Source organism: Podarcis melisellensis (genome assembly GCF_964234715.1).
Source record: "Podarcis melisellensis genome assembly, chromosome: 6".
Taxonomy (NCBI): Eukaryota; Metazoa; Chordata; class Lepidosauria; order Squamata; family Lacertidae; genus Podarcis; species Podarcis melisellensis.
In genome coordinates, this window is record NC_138538.1 from 70,811,294 (window position 1) to 70,827,619 (window position 16,326).

At 45.2% G+C, this 16,326-nt stretch overlaps 1 protein-coding gene across 2 annotated transcripts in view; it reads left to right on the forward strand.

Moving 5' to 3' along the window:
- LRRC8D (leucine rich repeat containing 8 VRAC subunit D) overlaps positions 1-16,326 on the forward strand; it is a 90,861-nt gene that overhangs the window by 16,981 nt on the left and 57,554 nt on the right. Inside the window, exon 1 of one of the 2 annotated variants that reach the window (XM_081914166.1) lies at positions 15,635-15,776. The exons of the other annotated variant lie outside the window; for it this stretch is intronic. The gene's annotated coding sequence lies outside the window, so the exon portion shown is untranslated. Of the gene's footprint in view, positions 1-15,634; positions 15,777-16,326 lie in introns of those variants that run through there. 2 annotated transcript variants of the gene reach the window in all.

Consider the following 16,326-nt stretch of genomic DNA (forward strand, 5'->3'; position numbering starts at 1 on the left):
CACCTACCTCGTAGCAAACGTCACAACTTTCGCGGTATTGGCGGTTAGGCATTGGCAGGGGTCAATTGTTATGCAAATGGACGGGGGGGGGGGGGGAGGAAACACCATCACCTTTCCCCAAGGAAAAAGGGTAGTCCGGTAGAGGACTCCAGGGGGCATTGCCTTGTCCGAGACCTAGTAAGGTAAGGGCCTCCGGCATGCCCATGAGCGGTGACACCCATGGGGTCCTAGTTGGCGTACTTCAACAGGACCCCCACTGTTTGTGTTTAACCCTTCCCGGTCACCATGCCGGGTAGTTGATAGGAGCCAATGCCTAAGGCCAATACCTTCAATTCTGTAATCAATAAAGTTGTGGCCATTTACGCCCATTAACCTTAAATAACGTGTCCTGTGTCTTCATTTCATATGGGGGAGGGAACTTGCCACGCAAAAGATTCCTGCATTGGACTTAGATGACCTTTGCCATCCCTTCCAGCTCTGTGATCTTGTGTGCTAGCATCTGTTGTCTCTACTGCGGGTGAGATCAGATAAGGTAGACATGTGAAAGGGAATGGGTCCAAAGATGATTTTCAAGCGAAAGGCAATCATAGTACCGTGACAGAGGAAAGGAACCAGTGGTGGCTGAAAAAGAGCAGCCTGCCATGTAATTATGCACACGCTTACTTTGCAAAATTTATTGCATTGTGATGTTGCGGTGGCCCTTTGCGTAGATGGCTTCTAAATGAAATTCTTAGAGGATAAGTCTAGTGGCAGCTACTAGCCACGAGAACTGAACGGAGCCTCCTTTTTCCAGAGGCCGTGTTTTTCTGAATGCCATTTGCTGGAGGCAAATACCACAGGATGGCTGCTCCCTCAAACGACTCTGACCTTTCTTCCTCGCTGGCTCTTAAATGGGACTGCTGCTTCCTTCAAATCCCTCCTCCAATTTTAACCTTTTGTATAAAGCCTTTGGCACAGCTTCCCAGTTCCCAAGCCGTGCTGCATTTTTTATGCCTGTGAACAAGCCCATATAACTGAAACAACTGCACATCCTTTCCCTTTTACCCTTGCCTCCTTTCCCCTCGATTTCTCCTGCGTTGGGTTTTAGATTGCAAACTGTCCTATTCTGCTCCTTAAATTGATGGTGGCATATTAATCTCTTGTCGCGCTCTCTCTGCTTGCGGACTTCCCAGCTGGTGTGTCTGGTCTCTCTGGGTCTTTAGTCCGATCCAGCAATGCAGTTATGTGTGGTTCTGTGGGCGATATTGGACCTGTCCCATTGCAACCTGTATTTCTGATACGGTGTGTAATACTCCCATTTTTCAGTTTAGAAGATGCGTACAGTGGTACCTTGGTTCTCAAACTTAATCCAGAGTCCGTTCCAAAACCAAAGCGTTCCAAAACCAAGGCGTGTTTTCCTATAGAAAGTATCCGTTCCAGACTTTTAAAAACAACCCCTAAAGCAGCAATTTAACATGGATTTTACTATCTAACGAGACCCTTGATCCATAAAATGAAAGCAATAATCAATGTACTGTACAGTGGTACCTCGGGTTACATACACTTCAGGATACATACGCTTCAGGTTACAGACTCTGCTAACCCAGAAATATTACCTCGGGTTAAGAACTTTGCTTCAGGATGAAAACAGAAATTGTCCAGCGGCGGTGCAGCGGCAGCAGGAGGCCCCATTAGCTAAATTGGTACCTCAGGTTAAGAACAGTTTCAGGTTAAGAACAGACCTCCAGTTCTTAACCCGAGGTACCACTGTACTATAAAATAAATAAGACAGTATTGTAAAAAAAATTTTTTTTTCTTCCCTGCACTGATGATAGTCAGTGTTTGGATGAGGAGCTTTTATCCATTTCCGCAGTCACATAATCAATCAATCAATCAGTAGCTGAACTGGGTTCCACACAGTCACAAAAACAAATTAACAGAAAAAGCCACAAAAACAAAAGTGTAAAACTTAATCTGTTCCGGAAGTCCGTTTGACTTTCATAATGTTCAAAAACCAAGGTGCAGCTTCTGATTGGTGCAGGTGTTCTGGAAACAAGAGCTGACAGCCGCATTGGACGTTCGGCTTCCGGAAAACGTTCAAAAACCAGAACACTTACTTCAGGGTTTTAAGACGTTTGAGAACCAAAGCATTTGAGTACCAAGGCATTTGAGAACCAAGGTACCACAGTATAGCTAAATATTGGTATACGGTGATAGCACTGCTGACTCCCTGACCTAGCCATTTTGTGTTTTCTTCTGAGTCAGGTGATTTACCCACATCAAAAGCAACCACCGCCCTCCCTCAAAAATACCTTTCTGTTTTAATTCTGTGCATATCTCATTGGGGGAAAGCTTTCTATGGCCTGAGGCACACACAGTGTGGCTGCCACATGGAGCCTTTCTTTAATTGCTATGCACAACGGTCTCCACGCAGGGGACTAGTTAGGTTCAGCAACCCACTTACACATCAGATTATTTTACTTTCCTACATGTATTTCACATCATGGCATTTTCCCATTTTGTCCACTGCCCCCACCCCAAAATAAATTGGTGGTATGCAGAAACCCACAAGATCTCCACAATAGGCCGCGGCTTGCGAACTGCCTCTCCACCCGCAGAACCCACAAACAATTGAGATGCTTTTAAAAAGCAAACTCTCCGCGGTGTTTATGTAATGCATCAGCCTTCCGCCCCACAACACAAGGTGTTTTTGTTTCAAAACCAGTTGAGTGTGGAAAGAGATTTACTATTGATTGTTTATCTAGTGGGATGTCCTTAAATAAACGGTTCTGAATAGCGAAAGACTCAATTTCTACTTTGCATTTAAGTTCTTGGCACACGAGAAGAACAAGGAAGGAAACTCCCTTTTAGTAGTTGCTCAGATTACACCTGGAGATACAAAGGAATCAGATTTCCTTAATATACCTTTTGAAATCCCCCCCCCCCTTTTCTGGGAATTACTTGAATCAGCAGTTTGTGCAAAGCCAGCCGCTTTTAGGATTAATAGTAACCATTGCGGTGAGCAGGAGAGAATTCCTCTGACCCAACGTACTTCGCTCAGAAAAAGTATTACCGTATTTTTTGCTCTATAAGACTCACTTTTTCCCTCCTAAAAAGTAAGGGGAAATGTGTGTGCGTCTTATGGAGCGAATGCAGGCTGCACAGCTATCCCAGAAGCCAGAACAGCAAGAGGGATTGCTGCTTTCGCTGCGCAGCGATCCCTCTTGCTGTTCTGGCTTCTGAGATTCAGAAATTGTTTTTCTTGTTTTCCTCCTCCAAAAACTAGGTGCGTCATGTGGTCTGGTGCGTCCTATAGAGCGAAAAATACGGTATATATAAGCAAATACCTGGGAACAATTGGTTTAGTCTTCCTTCGAGAGTGTGCGATTGCAACCAAGGTTTTCAGTTGGTAGCAATTCTATAACTTTACGAGGTTGACCTCTTAGCTCCCCTCTCTGGCTTCTCTGAACGGTGACCTTTGGCCATTTCCAGGAGGCCTTGTAGAAAAATGTACTTGGACTTCAGCACCACTGAGGGGTTTGTAAGACATGCCTCTTAGCAGAGCAAGAGCTCGTGACACATTCATGTTCTTCCCACAATGCACACGTTTTTACAGTTGTTGCATCAGATGAGTATTTGTACACTTATCCGAGAGATGTGAGCCTTAGACTACTGCCCAGGGTGTCTCCTCCATGTCCCCTTCTCTTCTGATGTGAGGTGAGTGGCAGTTTGGACAGGGCCTTCTCTGCAATGGGACCCCAGTAGTTGAATGCCTTCCCCAGGGTGGCTCGCCTGGTGGCAACTCTCTGTTTGTTTGCTTTCAATTTGCCAAAGCGTTTTAGCGCAAATTCTCAGATTGGCGGGGTTTTACGCTGGGGTTTTCCTGTCGGTTTTTGGTTGTACTGCTGTTTTTAAAATAATGTTTGTGCTTTTAAATTGTGCAGTGCTCTGAAAGTCTCGGCGCAAACAGCCCTTTATAAATATTTGTAAAAACAAGCTTGTGAATACTCCGTCCATCATTCCCATTAAGTATTTTTGATTTATGTATCATCAGCATCGATATTGTTTTGTGTGGAAATGCGTCCTGACCAAATTCTACTGGAATTTGCCCAAAATGGACCCCCGCAAAGTGTCACACACAGTGCTTTTTCCCCTTTAAAAAAGACATTTAGGGGCACTCTCATTTTGACCCAAGAAAATCACCATTTTATAGTGGTGGAGAAATCGGGGAAAAGAAATACAATAAATGGACAAAAGTACAAAGATTCACAAAATGTTTAGGGGTATGCGTACCCCTGTGTCCCCCCAGAAAAAAAGCACTGGCCACACGTTTATACATTATATGGTACGTGGCTGAAACAAACAAACAAAAAAGGGAAATTATTTCAAAGTTTTGCTCACCAGTCTTCCTAACTTTTGGCTTAAATCTGTTATGTCTGTCTTAGTTTCCTCTGTTCCTTTGTTTCCCTGCGTCTTTTTTGGATTGTAAGCTCCTTTGCGTAGGAATCCATCAAACCCGTTCTCTGTACTGCATCATGTACATAGATGATGCGATATGAATAAACAATAGACCACAACTTTTCAACTCATGTTCTCTGATGTTTGTATGTTTCCTTAGCTGTCTCCCTATTGTTTCGTATCAAGTTTAAACTTCTTATTTTAACCTTTTAAGGTTCTTTATATTCTTGCTTCTTCTTATCTATATCTGTTCAGGCCCTAATCTTATTAAACCACCACTGTCTTGGGCTGTTTCTTTCTTCCTGCCTTCTCTCTTGTGTGGAAATCTCCCTGCCTCTCCCTCTGATATTCACCTTGCTGCCTCTTTTATTTTTGCCTTGCTTTAAGAAATTATTAAAAATGCATATTCTCTCTGTTGCATTTCTTTCTTGATGTTCTATTAAAAAAACCCTCCCTACTAAAATATATTAACTCTTCTCTCTTTTCTTTTCATTCTCCCTAGTACAATTCTCCTTTTTTCCTTTCTTAACTTCCTTCTTCTTTTAGATTGTCAATCATATGGACTGGGATTTATTTTAAAAAATATGTTATGTTTGTACAGCATTAGTGCACCTTGGATATTTTTATAAATCCTTATGATGATAGCAACAAAATGTGCCCTAACATACCGTATTTTTCTGTCTATAAGACGCCCCCATGTATAAGATGCCCCCTATTTTTGGGGACTCCGATTTAAGAAAATGGGGGAGGGGGAGATACTATCCATGTATAAGACGAGCCCAGATTTTGAACATTATTTTAAAAACATAGTCTTATACATGGGAAAGTATGCTAAAAGAAAGTCTAGTAGTGGGTATTTTGGTGGGGAGGGGGACTTCCTGGATAAGGTGTCTTGCTCAGATCATAAGGTATAATATTGATGTTGGCTTCATCTTCTGCCTGGGTCTCTTCTGCATCTTCTCTGCCCTTGGAACAAAGACCAGACTAGATTTCAGCTCCACCCCACCCCCTGGGCATTTTAAATGTGCATTTAGCTAATGTAATGCAAGATAACGAGCAAAACGTTGCAACAACATGCTGAAAACGGAGGACTCTCACCCAGGAATTGAAGGTGAATTCCACAAGCCTCTTTTACAACCTAAAGAACATGTAAGGACTTCCCAAACTTTCCGTGGAATCCAGTTGACCCTGAAAGAAACGCAGAATGCTGATGCTGCAAGTAGGCCGAGAGGGATTACAATATTCACTAACACTCTCAGCGCGACAAATGTGGACTCGGAGCCATTACATAAGAACCAGTCTACTTACATCCTTGTTGGCTAAACAGATATGAATCCTGACAACTTCAGCCTCACGCCCCAAAGAAGGAAAACAAAGGATGCAACTGCAATGACGAACAGCACCCAAGGTGCCCAGACAAAGTATGAACCACGATTGCCTGTTCCTTCTGGGTGACCTCGGCATATGACTGTAACCAGGAATTTCTTCCAAAGAACTTTGTGATTCTTAACTACATAACTACTGTATTTTTCACTCCATAAGGCGCACCTGACCATAGGGCGCACCTAGTTTTTAGAGGAGGAAAACAAGAAAAATATATTCTGAACGAAACGGTGGATGTATGATTTTTGTGGTTCATGCTGTGGCCACAGACATGTGATTTGACAGTGAGTTTGCGGTAGCCCAATGCAAAAATCCTGAGGATCCATGTGGATCCGTGCTTTGTAACCATGTTTTTGTGCCATTGTGGCTTCCCTTATCTCTTCCTGATCGCTTGCCGATCAGCTGCTTCCTTTCAACACTCCCTTCCCTCTTGTTTGCCTTAGTGTCTTTTCCTTAGCTGGAGCAATTTTTTGCTCCTCCTTTTCTTCAAATTTATCTCCTCATTGCTTTAGTCTTCCTGCCTCCTCTCCTTGCAAGTTCGCTGTCTTTACCTCCCTGTTCCCAGGCAGCCTCCTTTATTGCTAGCGTCCCTTATCTCCCCTCCCAATTGCTTGCCGATCAGCAGCTTTGTTTCAACACCCACTTCCCTCTTTTTTTTTTTTTTTTAAAAAAAAGCATGATCTGCTTTTCGCCCTGGGCAATTCGGCTCCAGGAACCACACATTCGCTCCATAAGACGCACAGACATTTTCCCTTACTTTTTAGGAAGAAAAGTGTGTCTTATGGAGCGAAAAATACGGTACTTCAGTCTTCAAGTAAGGGATGACATGATAGAATGCGCTCCCTACAAAACATAGAAAATTTAGCATTTAGGGAGAAAGCTGGGCTAGAGCCCTTCACCCTGACATTGTAGCCCTGTTGAGATGTTCACCTGAGCATCTCTCTCTCTCTCTCTCTCTCTCTCTCTCTCTCTGTATGTGTGTGTGAAGTTTCTGTCTACTCAGTCCCTAGACTCTCCCTGCGCAACATGAGACGGTTGAGCCTGATGCCTATGATGGGGGTGGATGTACATGGGGGTCGGGCTTGTGTGTGTGCTCTTGGCCCCATGCACACTTTTAAACTGCATTTTGGGGCAAATGCCTGAACATGGCACTAGTGTCCTGTGTAAGGTAAAGGTAAAGGACCTCTGACCATTAGGTCCAGTCGTGACCAACTCTGGGGTTGTGGCGCTCATCTCACTTTATTGGCCGAGGGAGCCGACGTACAGCTTCCGGGTCACGTGGCCAGCAGGACTAAGCCCCTTCTGGCGAACCAGAGCAGCGCACGGAAACACCGTTTACCTTCCCACCAGAGCGGTACCTATTTATCTACTTGCACTTTTTGGGGTGCTTTCGAACTGCTAGGTTGGCAGGAGCGGGGACCGAGTGACGGGAACCGCCGACGTTCTGATCGGCAAGTCCTAGACTCTGTGGTTTGACCCACCCGCGTCCCCAGTGTCCTGTGTACAGAATTTTAATATGGAGGTGAATTCACATAGGCTAGCGCCCCCACCTTCTCATAGTTTGAAATGTTATAGCACAGACACAGGTTTAGGCCCGAGTGTGCAATAGATAGCAATTTTAAAGCCCACCATAGGATAGAAGTTGTCAGCTTTTGCTTTGAAGGATGGAAGGTGATGAAAAACGGTTGGGGGGAGGTGGCTGCGGCCTCAAGGAGTCTTGTAGAAAGCATTTGGAGAGACACCAAATGGAGAGAATCCTATGTGTTGCAGAAAAGGCTCTGTCACAAATGCTCAGTTATCTTCTGACACACCGTTGCTTGCTTTCTGTTACACTGATGGCTTGATCAACAAACGTGACAAATCCACATTCTTTAAGGCACTTGGAAAGTCATGCACGTCATCAATGATTGTAAATTGTGTGACTGTAGATGAATGTTTTCTTCCAAAGCCATGGAACTCTTGTCAGTCATGTTTTGCCCTCCCCCCCATTCTTTCCCTTGTGTTGTGTTCAGCTGAATGAGATTGACATGGTGTTAGGTGGTGAAACAGTTGTCAATCAAAAGATCTGAAATAAGACATAAGAAATGTCATGGATATATATATATATATATATCCCCTAAGTTCATGATTTTTTTGTGCAATTCGCCAACTGTCTTTTTCAAGTTGTAAGAATGCCTTTCAAACAATAATTGGATTTTTTAGTCATAGCTGACAGCAGGCAAGACGACAGCTTTTCCACCCTACTTGGGACCAAGGTGGTCTGTGCTGCAGATATGGAAGTTATTCATTCAGGGACATAAACAGAAAAGTCACTTGAGAGTAGTTACAAAGATGTACTGAAGGTATGGTTTTTCTTCTTGGATCACATTTGTCCTTGAAGAAACTGTGGTCAAAAAAACATCAAGACAGTTGAGATTGCTTAAAACGGGGAGAAAAACTCTAGATGTACAAATGTATAGCTAAACGTTGGGCTGCCGTCTAAAAACACATTCCAGTCCATCTCTGTGACAGCTCTTGCAAACTAACTGGATATCTTAGTGTAAAAACATTTTAGTGGGTCTTGCCTCATTTTCCAGGAATGCAAATGTGAAGTCATTTGCCAGCTATGAAAGGGCTTAGAAAGTCCTCATTTCATTGGATACAACAGAAAAGGTAGAAAAGGAGGCAGCAACAAAACTGTTATCATTGATGAATGAATATATGCTTGATGCATTCTTAGATATGTCTCATGGCAACAATCTAAGAGATCAATGATGGTTTACCTCTTCCATGTGCTTCTGTCATGACAGCTGGAGATTCAGCATAGAAATATAACTGATGCACTTGTCATAGGATTGTAGAGCTGGAAGGGACCCTCGGGGTCATCTAGTCCAACCCCCTGCAATGCAGGAATCTTGACTCAAGCATCCATGGCAGATGGCCATCCAACCTCTGCTTAAAAGCTTCCAAGGAAGGAGAGCTCACAACCTCCCAAGGAAGTCTGTTCCCCTCTTGAACAGCTCTTACCGTCACAAAGTTCTTCCTGAGGTTAAGTCGGAATCTCCTTTCTTGTAACTTGAATCTATTGGTATGGGTCCTAGCTCCTGAGTAGGAGAAAATAATCTTGCTCCAGGCGACAGCCCTTTAGATATTTTGTACCAGTGTGACCATTGGCCTATTCCCACCTGCTCACCACAAAACGGCTGGGAATTAGTTTATGCAAAACACTTTCCGTGCTGATTCAAGACTACAGTGTTAGAAATTCAGATATACAGTGGTACCTTGGGTTACAGATGCTTCAGGTTACAGACTCTGCTAACCCAGAAATAGTACCTTGGGTTAAGAACTTTGCTTCAGGATGAGAACAGAAATCGTGTTTTGGGACTACCATTCCCATCATCCCTGACCACTGCTTCTGTTAGCTAGGGATGATGGGAGTTGTAGTCCCAAAACATCTGGAGGGCTGTTTGGCCACCACTGCTTTACAGTGTAGTCTACCTTGCCCAAAGGTGAGCTAGCAGGTGATGCTTAGACCTTGCCATGGAGATACAGTGGTACCTCGGGTTACATATGCTTCGGGTTACATACGCTTCAGGTTACAGACTCCACTAACCCAGAAATATTACCTCAGGTTAAGAACTTTGCTTCAGGATGAGAACAGAAATCGTGCGGCGGTGGTGTGGTGGCAGCGGGAGGCCCCATTAGCTAAAGTGGTACCTCAGGTTAAGAACAGTTTCAGGTTAAGAACAGACTTCCAGAACGAATTAAGTTCTTAACCCGAGGTACCATTGTATAACCTAATCACCAAATGGCACCTTAAACTTATGGTCACCACAATGGAGTGTCTAGGCACCTTTTTTTTTTTTTACAGTGGGGTTTATTATTATTCATTTCATTTCTATACCACTTTATATAACATTAAATTATAACATTAAATAAAACAATTCAGAATAAAACAAATTGAAGCTGCAAGGAAAATATTTCAGATCCTTCTCCAAGTTACATTTTGCTTTACCCAGTTGTCATTCTGGCATACAGAGATCTCCACACGGTCTCAACTGGACCCGCTCCACTTGCAAAATGCGCCTGGCTAATTTCTAACACTGTTCAAGGGAGAGTCAACCCCATCATGGTTTGAGTGTACCTTCTTAGTGTGCTTGCACAGAAAGGTGCAAATGTGGCAGAGGAAAGCAAGGATAACAATGTGGAGACGAGTTAATCTTAGAATGATGATGTGTACAAAGCTGGTGTGCAACTTGCTCAGCTGAGTTTGTCTGTACAAGCAACAAGCGCTACTTTCCTTTTTTGCAGTCATTCAAACTCCACTTTGGCAGCTGGCCTGCTTTATTGTCATAAATTACAACATGGGATTTACATCTGGATAAATGCAATGATGCATACAAGAAGAGATTGCTGTGCAATGAAAGGCTTGCTTCTTTCATACATTCAGTGCCAGGAAAGAGGTAGAGCAGGGGTTGCCAACCTTTTGGGACCAGGGATCACATTTTTAATTTTGAGAGGGTGGGGGCGCCAGTCACAAAATAGCTGGTGTGTGTGTGTGTGTGTATTGTAGCTTAACACAAAATAAGCCAGGCAGCCACCGCCAACAATCTTATGCCAATTTTGGGAAGTTATCTATGTCCTGCCGGTCCTAATTGTGGACACACACAACACACACACACAGATGCTGCTTAAAACAGCAGGGAACTTTCCTCAGTACCAGAAAAAATATTCATAGTAGTCACACAACATTCACACACATTTCACAGAAATCTTTTAGGAGGTACCTGCACCTTCTGTTCCATAATAACCATATTTCTAGGAGAACTACATATAAATTAAAGGTAAAGGGACCCCTGACCATTAGGTCGAGTCATGACCGACTCTGGGGTTGCGGCGCTCATCTCGCTTTATTGGCCGAGGGAGCCGGTATACAGTTTCCGGGTCATGTGGCCAGCATGACTAAGCCGCTTCTGGCGAACAAGAGCAGCGCACGGAAATGCTGTTTACCTTCCCGCTGGAGTGGTACCTATTTATCTACTTGCACTTTGATGTGCTTTCGAACTGCTAGGTTGGCAGGAGCAGGGATAGAGCAACAGGAGCTCACCCCGTCGCAGGGATTCGTACCGCCAACCTTTTGATTGGCAAGTCCTAGGCTCTGTGGTTTAACCCACAGCGCCACCCGCGACCCTAGAACTACATATAGACTACCTTTAAAAAATAACGAAAGCTCCTATTCTGGGGCACTAGATTTAGTGACCCCCCTGAGGCAGAGTAAGCTCTGGTCCCTTCTGAACTTGGTTGGAGGGAAAGGAATGATTCCCACCTTCTTTCTTTCTGCCATGCTATATTTGGGTCTGCCAGAGAAATGACCGGCAGAATCCGAGATCAAGGAGAAGAGCAGGTGGAAGAGGACTGGAAGAAGTTTAAAGTTTATCTACAAAAACATTGTAAAATTTATGAATGCTAAGGGCATTGTAAATGAAATGAATTAGTGATTAAGATAAATAAGAGTATAAAGGGAAGGATAAAGGATGAACTTGAATAATATGATAATTGCTGAACTAATTTTAAAGTGGAATACATGAAAGGAAGGCGGGTGGAAGTAAGGAAAATAAGATTTGGAAGGCTATTAACTTGAAACAGAGTGTTTTTTTAATTCTGAATTTTCTTTTTTATGTTTTTATTTTTTTTATTCTGTTTTTTTGTTTGTATTTTTGATGTGTGTGTTTGTTGGTTTTTGTGATTTGAGTTAATTTGATTGTTGTTAGCTTTTGTGAAACTTAATAAAAATATCATTTAAAAAAAATATATATATATGGGTCTGCCAGGAGAAGAGCATGGAGCTCCTTCCTTCCTTGTCAGTGCTCATGAGATCCTTACTTAATGGAGAGGCTGGCTCATCTGTACAAAGGCTGTTAGTCATGGGGACTCAGCTGGGAGTCAAGGGAACAGGCTGATGGGAATAACTGAGTGGCACTTGAGTTCTGGGCCTTCCCCTGTTCCCTTCTCAGCCCTCTTCCTCCATCTCCTCTCCCCTACCCTGGACATTTCCCTTTCAGTATTGGCAAGGTAAAGGTTTCCCTGAAGTCATACACAATGGGTAGGCAAACTAAGGCCCGGGGCCGGATCTGGCCCAAGCGCCTTCTAAATCTGGCCCGCGGACAGTCCGGGAATCAGTTTTTACATGAGTAGAATGTGCCCTTTATTTAAAATGCATCTCTGGGTTATTTGTGGGGCCTGCCTAGTGTTTTTACATGAGTAGAATGTGTGCTTTTATTTAAAATGCATCTCTGGGTTATTTGTGGGGCATAGGAATTCGTTCATCCCCCCCCCCAAATATAGTCCAGGCCCCCACAAGGTCTGAGGGACAGTGGACTGGCCCCCTGCTGAAAAAGTTTGCTGACCCGTCATACATGCTGTTATACCGATGAGTGTAAAATGTTTGCTGAATCTGTTTTTCATTTCGGTGGCTCCACTAACCAAAGAAAGGATGGATCCCTAGATTCACTTTACATGGGCGTGTGTGTGTTGGAACACACTGCCAAATGAAATGCCCTGGGAAACAAAAATCTTCATGATGCTCACTTCACATGCAAGGTGAACTTTATTGCCCTGAGGGTTCTTTGACTTTCATCAAGCCGGATAAAGTCAGCTTCCACCCTCCCATCTGTTTACCTTGCTTTCTGTGCTGTAATGGTGGCAATGGGAGGGTTCTTCCTATTCCCACATCTGGCTTAGAGGCTTCAGGATAAAGGTAAAGGACCCTTGGATGGTTAAGTCTGAACTTGACTAAGGGGTGCAGCGCTCATCTCGCTTTACAGGTCGAGGGAGCCGGTGTTTGTGCGCAGACAGCTTTTCCAGGTCATGTGGCCAGCATGACTAAACTGCTTCCGTGACGGAAAGCAGAGCACACAGAAATGCCGTTTACCTTCCCCCCACAGTGGTACCTATTTATCTACTTGCACTGGTGTGCTTTTGAACTGCTAGGTTGGCAGGAGCTGGGACAGAGCTATGGGAGCTCACCCTGTTGCATGGATTCAAACCCCTGACTTTCTGATCGGTAAGCCCAAGAGGCTCAGTGGTTTAGACCACAGCGCCACCTGCTCCCTTTTAGGCTTCAGGATATGCCAGTGAGTGGAGGGTGAGAGGGACACCCCCTCCCCAATTGCTGCTGGGGTTTGGAAGCTCCCTTGGAATGCAACAGGGTTCAGTTTGGTTTGGAATGAACCGAGTTATCTTCTGAGTCTGGGTGAAAATACCTTTGCAAAGCATCGTAGTTGGGCGCGGTTTCCTCCAGGTCAGGTTTCAGCCATGTACTTCTTTTAATGATGGTGTAAATCAAGAAGGCTTCTACAGCCTTTCAGGTTTAGGAGTGTTGTAGCCTAAACACCGCAAGTTTATTTCTCGTATACACGTACAAAAGCATACCTGTTGCAATCGCTGGGAAATACTTGGTTTATAAGGCAGCAACTGCCACTGCAACCATTTGCAGTGGACCTCTTTTTGTCATATAAGAGAGTTTGGATAAGATGTAATATTATTATTGCATTGTGAAAACTTGCAATTACGGTGTCCAAGCATTTCTTTATAGTCTCAGTTGTTATCGGCTTGCAGCCATTAATTAACAACTCTGTTGATTCAGTTGTTACATCAGGTCTGATTGTTCTCCCAGGTGAATGTAATCCTGTTTTTGAGACTTTCCTAATTTCATTTAATTCTGCCTGTGTTATTTCCCTTCTTATTTGCATTGTATATTGCAACAGAGTTAAAAATGAAGATATCATATCCCAGAAAACGAGGAAGCACTCAGCTTTCACTGAAGAGATGTGAAGTTCTTACATGCAAATGATCTTTGCATCTTGAAGAGTGGTTCAAATATTTCCTTTGAGTCTGGAAGATACATCACAAAGTTCTATACAGTACCTAGAATTGCTGCTGCTTTTTCAGCAGAGTTAAGGTTTGGGGATGTTTGTTGAAAAGTTAGGTTCGTATGTAGTTCATATGTGGAATCTGCATTGTGTGCTTTACAGATGCACATTTGATGTTGCTACAGGCACACCGTTAAAAGCATTCTGTAGGGACCTGTTGCTATGTGTAGCACCTCCTTGTGATGTGCACAAAATTAAATAAACACACATATCCACTTCCCTACTGTTATGGGGTGCAATTGCAACTGTACTTGTCGCGACTGTAATGTGTATCTGCTAAGGGAGTGTACTCCTTTTTCCCCTATCTGAAGGCAGGACAGGGGTTGAAAGCACCAATCCTGTTGGGTGCCCCCCAGTCATGATAATTCAAGACCTTCCCTTGGGCCGCCTAGCAGTGGTGGCCCCAGAAAAAATGGCGGCAGGGTTTTTACAAAAGGGGCAAAGTGTTAAGGACTCTGAAAGAAAAGCAACAGGTTATATCAGTGCTGTCACACCCTAAAAGGTAAAGGACCCCTGAGAGACGACTCTGGGGTTGTGGCGCTCATCTCGCTTTACAGGCCGAGGGAGCCACCTATTTATCTACTAGCACTTTTTGGCGTGCTTTTGAACTGCTAGGTTGACAGGTTGATTTCAGTATTACCCACTGTGAGTGGAGAAAGAAGCTAAAAAATGTGTAAAGTCACCTTCACCTTAACAGCATATTTCCAGTAAGCACCCTCTGTCTCTTCATGACATCTGACAAACAGGAAGTGTGATTGACTTGCACTGTTCCCTTGCCTGTCAGTTGAACTTCCTGTCCATACCCGTAACTTGCTCACAGTACTACATGCGTGATAAGCATCAGTCTGCTAAACTGTGGACAGCTGCTTCTGTGATCGCAGGCAGTACAGGCGGACAGGGGAGCTGGGGACAGGCTAAATTGTAGCTAGCCATATCATAATACCAAGGCAGCCTGTATAAGGCTGCTAGTTCCCCTCCTCCTCATCTTGGTTTCCAAATTTAGCCTAGACAGGTGTGAGGCCACACCTTGGCTCCTTCAAATGTAAGTGCTAGGGAAAGCGAAGAGCCTGTGGCAGGAGCGGGGGACCAGTGGCCCTGCTGGACTCCAGTTCCCATCATCGTTGGCCACCACAGTTGGAGTTCGTGGGAATTTGAGCTCAGCAATCCCTAGAGAGCCATGGGGGTCTCCATTACCTGGCCTACAAGAAGGTGAGATTTCAGGGGTGGTTGGCCTGCAAAATTCCCAGTGGCCTTGGAATGCTTCTTTTGACATTTAAGTGGAAACATTTTAATATCTCCGTAAGAAATCATCGGGGCCCACCCAAAAAGTTTTGGCCTCTGAAGTGAACCCCAAAACGGTGCCTCCTGCCCTGGCCAGGGAAGAAGGGGTGAGTGAGGCGTAGGAAGAGAGAAAGATCAACATTGGGATCTGCTGCCCCTCTCCCCCTATCCTGTCATCTGACATAGTCGCCTTACCTCATGGCCCTGGGTGCAGGCACTGTCCTGAAGGAATGCATGACCCACACTATCTAGTGTACATGACACTCGCTTTGGAGCAACAGAACCATCCAGCGGGCAAGATCTGCTCAGGAGCATGGTTGCTTGCTTTGGCACAGTTTTGGAGAGGATTCCAAATTTCGGAGTTATGAATCCAGAGCCATCGGAGCTCCTGGCTGGATTGCAAGCCAAGGGGCGCGTCCCTAACGTAACATTGGTTTTATAAAGGGTTGTTGGAGGGGGGACTCTTTGCACACACACTTCTGGAAAGGGGCATGATTCCTCCCCTCTCAAGAAACTGTTACGCAAGCAGACATGCACGCTCCGGTGCGGTGTGCCTATGTAGCCGCTTCTGCAAAACCAGCAGCCGGCGTGGAGAGGGAGTTCCGCTCGCCGCAATGGGCCCCAGGCTGCTAGTTCCCGCCTCGCCGCATCTTGCAAGGTGCACTTGCCCATCCTGCCCGGGGAAACCAGTCTGAGTCTGGAGACTCGGCGAGGCAAAGCAGCGGCGCCGCCACCGACGGGAAACTTCCGAGGGCTGTGCGCAAAGTGTGTGACCGGCGCGTGCTTGGGGTGGGGGTGGCCTGAGTGGATCGCGTCGGATCGGTGCTGGGAGACGGGAGGGGGCAGATCCTTGATCCAGATTGATGTGGGGGGAGGGACGGAGGGAGAAACGGAGTGCAACCAGGGTTGTTGTTTTTCTCCTCTCCCCCTTTCGTTTCTCCGCAGGAAGCGTTGCGCAGGGCTGCCCCGGCGTGACCCATGGCTGCGATATTCACCCCCTTCTTTGCGGCGCGCTCCTCTCTTCTCCCCAGAAGCCTCCTGGACTGCAGCTTTTCCCAAGGCCGGGCAGCGGGGAAAAACAGGTCTCGGACGGCCCCCGTTTGCTCGACGGCGCCTGCAAACGGTGCAAGCTTCTGTCCCTTTCGCCCGCCACCTCCGGCGCTTGCAAGCAGCCTGCCATAAGTGCTTTAGGTGCCAGCTCCCTGGGTGCCCAAGCACCCACAAAATTCCCCATGAAGGGGCCGGGCACCCACCAATTTTTGCTGCCAGGGCCGTGCACGCTGCATGGCGCCCGCTGCCATTGGTGGCAACTCCC